The sequence below is a fragment of the Sebastes fasciatus genome, chromosome 22 (assembly GCF_043250625.1).
Source record: "Sebastes fasciatus isolate fSebFas1 chromosome 22, fSebFas1.pri, whole genome shotgun sequence".
Taxonomy (NCBI): domain Eukaryota; kingdom Metazoa; phylum Chordata; class Actinopteri; order Perciformes; family Sebastidae; genus Sebastes; species Sebastes fasciatus.
In genome coordinates this window covers 13,125,378-13,131,676 of record NC_133816.1, presented here as the reverse complement: position 1 = coordinate 13,131,676, position 6,299 = coordinate 13,125,378, and positions in this window count along the sequence as shown.

Here is a 6,299-nt window from a genome sequence, read left to right as displayed (position 1 = left end):
TTGTCCGTTCTGGGCTACTGTAGAAACATGGCGGCCGCTCCGTGAAGAGGACCCGCTCCGAATGTAGATAAAAAACAGCTCATTCTAAGCTAACGAAAACACAACGATTCTTATTTTCATTTGATTATACACTGAAGAAAACATACTCATTAATATTATATTCCAATATCTGCCAGTAGATCCCCCTAAATGTTATAAACTGGTCCTTTAAACGTATTTTATTCCGAATGTAAGCATCTTTTAAATTCTAAAAACTGACCGTCAAAACCTGTTCAGAAGTATTTAATGTGTGTTTAAACAGCCCGTTTGCACGAAAAAGCGTGTAAATGCTCCGATAATTCGCAAGGCGATTAGTGTGCAACAAGTACGTCTTTCTTGATTTCTGCTTGTCTTTTGTACGCCATGTATCCTGTACTGACTGCAATGTAAACACATCGGTGTATAAATGCTACGGTAAGAGTTAGTGACATAGTGTAAAGAGCAAGAAAGACCATTTATGGTGGGCGGGTGGGGAAGTGGGTGGGTCCAACCATCAGACTTTTAACCAGGAGACCGGTGTTTGAGACTGGTGTTGACCGGTGTTTGGTTTTGTAAGTTACGTAAGTGACGTTTGTCACTTTACGATTGTCACATGTTTTTTGTTGACGTTTGTGACGGGTTTTCCATAGCTTTTTTCGTAAATGACGTTTTCCCTTACCCTAACTGCGTGGTTTTCTTGCCTAAACCTAACTGCGGACGTTTGCACTTCTTATATAAATATATACTTACAGTATATACACTTGTAAGTATCAGTATCAATGGTCAGTCAACTTCTCAATAAATGACGTCCATGCGTTTATATATCGGCCGATCCTTGCAATGTATATTCTGTTTCCTCTCCAGTTGTAGTAGGAACAGCACTTCATCTATTCACTTTTAAATGAGTTTATTCCTATGTGTTAATCAGCAAGCCAGAAAACTACAGTAATACAGTATTTCTTTGGGAGTCAGATGCTTTGACATCTAATCACAACTAATTAAAAAAGGAAGGACTGGACCTGGATGTCTTGCTGTGATAAACATAATTTTCTACCCTGATGAACAATAAATGATCACAGTCTAATTAGCCAGGTCACATTCCTTGTGTATCCTGTCCACTTGGCAAACACCCTCACTTCTCACTCTGAACAGCAGTTGCATGCTGCTTTCTGACTAGACTGAGGATTAGCAGTGTCTTCATATTCAGCCTGATGTAACTCTTTCAGCCCTCTCCGGTCCAGTATACAAACTGTATTCCTGCGTGCGCTTGTTTTGTCCCGACTCAGTGACTCAGCTGTCACTTTCTGAGTCCAGGAGATGCGAACAAGGTGTCAACTCGACTGCGTCACCGAGCCGTGCGGCGGAGGACTGATCTGTGGTGAAGGGAGGCAAACAGACAGACAGAGGAATAAACAGGGTGCAGGAGACATGGGCGAACCATGTCAGCTCTTCTGCCTGTTGTCATATGCAGCTCGGCCCCCGGGGCATCGTGGGAGATGTGCACGTGAGAGTGTCGGCACGTGTGTTTGGCATTGCATGTGTGTGGATACAGCCTCATACTCTGACTTCTTTTCATTGCTTGAGCACTTGAAGGGTGTCAAAAGATGGTTCTGTGTCAAATTGACTTTCTTTTTTAACCCCTTAACACCCAGTTTCCCCCTTTACTTCCCCGTAGTTTGCTTTAAGTTTGGAAAGATCGTCTGATTCCACACTGTTGCAGTCATATCATATGTATGCTAAGGGATAATGCCTGATGAGGTGTCCGTTATCAGGAATTAATGGACGACTGGGAGGCCAGAACGGTCGCCTCCGTAAAGTCCAGTAATTCCTGATTATGGACACCTCACCAGGCATTATCTCTTATATCTCAGCTTTATCTCACTTATACCATGGTCACTTGCCAAAGAAAATAAATGAAGACCAGCTAGCCAGCGTCATTGTCTCTAAATCAATATCAAGATTTTCACGAAATCTTGATTATCATAACGCTAGCAGAAAGCCAACATTACACTAACAAGATTCAAAGTCAATAACATTGTGTACGATTGAAAAAACAGTAAATACAATTTGACGGTATCTTTTTATGACTGCACCATTTTCTCAAAATTTTAATATTCTAGATGTCTTAAGCATCATGTTTTACACATTTCTCCAAAAATCCAGCCTGACTTAATTGGTGTCTTTGGGAACTTTCAAAATAAAGTTCTATGGTCTTTGAACATTGTTTGGCAGAAACAGTTTGAGCTCGTGTCGACTGACTCATCAGAGGGTCAGCGAGAGCTTAAAAGTTCCATCATGCAGCAAACATACTGCTGCAGAATAACTTAGACATATTTGCATAGAAATGATGGAAATGATTGTGTGTGTGTGTCCCCTGTGGTTTGGTAGCAAGAAAAATGTGAATTTGCATGCACACAGACAGAAAAAGCGTTTTAATTAAGATTCACTCTTGACTTCGGATGAGTGTGATGAAATGTCACCGCGCGTCATTCTGCAGCCTCAAACATTCAACGGAAGTCACAATTAGTAAAACACGTATTTGAGTGGATCCTCAACTGTAATGATGGTGGAAGTTAAAAATGGATGAGCACGCTCTCGTACAGTATCTCCTGAAGACTGTGCTGTACACACACTGCAGCTACCTGTCGTCCATCCATCATCTCACCTGACACGGAGAGGTCTGAACAGCAACACACTCGCCTGTCTCCATGACCACCCCACAGCATATGATATGAGCCTACATACAGTTTCTGACATGATGACACCCTCCACACACACACACACACACACACACACACTGACAGTATCTTACATGAGCAGTGTCCGTGTCTCTGCTCATTTCTCTCTCTGTGAGTCAGAGATGCTTTGCACAGCGTTGAGACCACAACACATCACTTCCATTTTAGTTCACACTCTGAAAGGCTGTGGGAGGCCTGAGTATGTGTGTGTCTGTGTGTGTGTGTGTGTGTGCACACAGAGAGTGCAAGAGGGCAGGAAAGGAGATGTGTGTGTGTTCCAATTAATTAGCATTAGCTCAGCGCAGTTGGTTTCCGAGTGGCTGCAGATTGCCACACTAGTAGTTTTTCCACTCAGTGGACGGAGGAACTGGCCCACAGTGATCTGGCATGTTAAAGATGCTAGAGAGGAGGAGCTGTCCTAACGTGGCAAACACTCAGGAATGAAACACACTGAGAACCACACACACACATCATCCGAAGCCGAGTTTTCCTCCCCTGAAGGCGTTCAGCGGACCGCAGCTTGAGAAAATGGGACGCTAAAGAAGCACATCGCACATCGCACATCTTGACCTTGGAGTGATACAGCTTCTTGTGCCAGTTTGGTGAGAAATTAATTAGAAAGGCACATGAAATGTAGCTATCTATATTTTGAAAATAGTTTCTTTCGATTGCACAACAGATAATGGAAAAGTTGACTGTTATCAGACCATTAAATGGGCGTTATCGGTCGCTATAAGCATTGTAGATGTGGGTAAGTAGGGGCCTACTATGCTTACTATGTTGTAAAAGTGAAAGTGAAACTTAAAAGAAACGCGTTCTAACATGTAAAACTGCATGAAAAGTTACGTTTTTTACGTTACAAAACAGCTTCTTTAGGTTTAGGCAACAAAACAAAAGTCAAGTCAAGTCAAATCAAGTCAAGCTAAGTCAAGTTACGTTACATTCTTTTGGCTTACAATAACCGCTTTTCAAAACCGAAAGTGAAACACAAACGCTTGTGAACACAAAGACAACTACACACAATTGGTTTCACACGGATCTGAAAAGTATTGTGTTTTGTGTACGTATCACCACCACCGACCTCCACCCCATACAGATTTTCTTCTGCTTCTGCTCCTGTCATAATTACTACGGTCTCTAGAAGTCGCTGTCGTCTTCTTTTATTCCTTCTTTCGGTGATTGCACATGTGAATGGATGATAAAACCTACTGGTGGGTGTAGCAGGGCCCTACTGACCCACATCTATGAGACTTATAACCACAGATAACACCCAATTAATGACCTGTCATCAGTCTAATCGGCTGAAAGGTTGCAGTATATTAGTTTTGCTATTTGAGGTATCAAAATGTCTCTCATTACAGACAGGGCTGCACACTGTTATTATGAGCCTGCAATTGTGTATTTTAGCCACAAAATACAGACAGAGTCAATATTAGCAGGGCTGTAGCCACCACACCAGGGACACTGAGATCACGTCTGTATTTTGGGCCCGAGGGACGGCAATGTCTGTCTGCTGGTCGTATCAACACTTTGGTCCTGGCTGAAATATCACAACTACTATTAGACGGATTGCTATGAAATCTCAGCCCGTTCACACGAAAAGGTGTACGAATGACACAATAATGTGAAAGACATTTAGCGTGCAATACTTTGGTTTATAACCAAATATTAGCAACCCCCAAAATTGACATTATACAGTTAGTGTGTTGTCGTATTCTCGTACTTTTAGACTCACTTTTTGGACAACAAAAAACAACAAATGAATAAATAGATGACTCCATATTTCTCCACCAGATTGTTGTTCCTGGCAGCACGGACAAGACTTTGAAACAGCATGTACACTTATGTGTGAGTAAATAACCTAAACACAAGGTCCACTTAACAGCTTTTTTTTTTTTAGCTTTCAAGTGCATCTCACGCTCTATTTTGTCTTTAATCAGCATTTCACGCTTCATTTTGTGGGGCTGTAATTTCTTAGAAAGTTCCTGGAGATTATTATGTAATCTGGTACACTGCACTGCAGGAAAAACAGACAGAAATCACAAATGTTTAAGTTTAGTTTATTGTGTTTAGTGGTTGATTGCCAAAGGAATTTCTCTGACAGAACTGCTTGATTTAAATACAACTTGTAGAAAATATAACTGAGCAGTTAATTAAACTTTGACCGACATCAGTATTTCTAAATTCTTGGATACTAACATTAGTTGCGTTCAACAAATTATATTTTTAGGGTCTTTGACCAAAGCAAGTGCAGAAAATGAAGAACAAAGAGCAGAAATTGACTAAATTGATAGAGGAAAACATGAGAACTGAAAACTCACTCAGTCACTCATGCCAGCCCTCCGCAGTTTGTAAGTGTCATTGTCATCATTCTCAAAATGGCAGGATTTCACAGTTACACTCATCTGCAAGGATGAGTCCAGAGAGGCATGAAAATGAAAAGAAAACAGGTCTCACTGGGAACAAAAAAACAACAAACCCGATTAAATTAAAGAGGGACGATTGTGGTCATAAGATGCATGGCAGAGGCCCAGAGAATAATGAGCCAGACACCAAACAACATCTGGAGCTGGCAGAACACCAACGAACAGTGCAATTAGAAAATATAATAATAATGAGGAATGTGCGTAGGGACATTATCACGTTTCAACTTAATCTGATCGGAAATGAGATAATGTGGCATGAGATTAGCATAAGAACAGAAAAGGAAGAATCAAGTTTAAGTATGAGCTCATGCTGAATTACAATAACTATATGGACAAAAGTATGTGGACACACAAGAAGTACAGTACAGTTTGTGAGTGTTGAACACGATTATACACGATTTATAATTCTGGCTGCAGAAATTTGTTCCCATTCAGCCACAAGAGCCAGCTGTGCAATGACACACACACCCCTTTACTCTCCAGTCTAGACCGTGGAACAGAAATATTTTATTTATAGTCAATTCAATACTGCACTGGAAGAGAAGTCAGGCAGCAGTATTTTGAACAAGTTTGCATCTGAGATGAGGAAGAGACCAGTTATATTATGGGAAACTGGGAAAATGATCTCTTTGTGTTCATCGCTTTGTTTATTTGGGCATGTTTAAATAGGAAAGGGTGGACACAAAGTTGGAAGAACATTATTATTAAACATATCATTGTAAGCCACTGTATTAAGATTTTGCCTTCATTGGAACTAAGAGTTTACACCACAGAAAACAAGCTAAAAGTATGTTGTGTGTGCATACTTTTAGGCCATATAAGTATGGTGCAAAAAGGATGAGATTGATCATTTAGAATTTTTTTATTATTTGATGTTATGAAATGTGACAATTAACAAATTAATAAAGCAAACTAAAAAACGGACTGTATCAGACATGTGCTGGCGTTGCTGTGGTGAGGTCCGGCAGTATTTTATTTATTTTATTTATTTTATTTATTTTATTTATTTTATTTATTTTATTTATTTTATTTATTTTATTTATTTTATTTATTCTTCTCCTTATTAATAATAATAATAATAATAATAATGTTTTTTCTTTGTACACCTGCTTTTCCT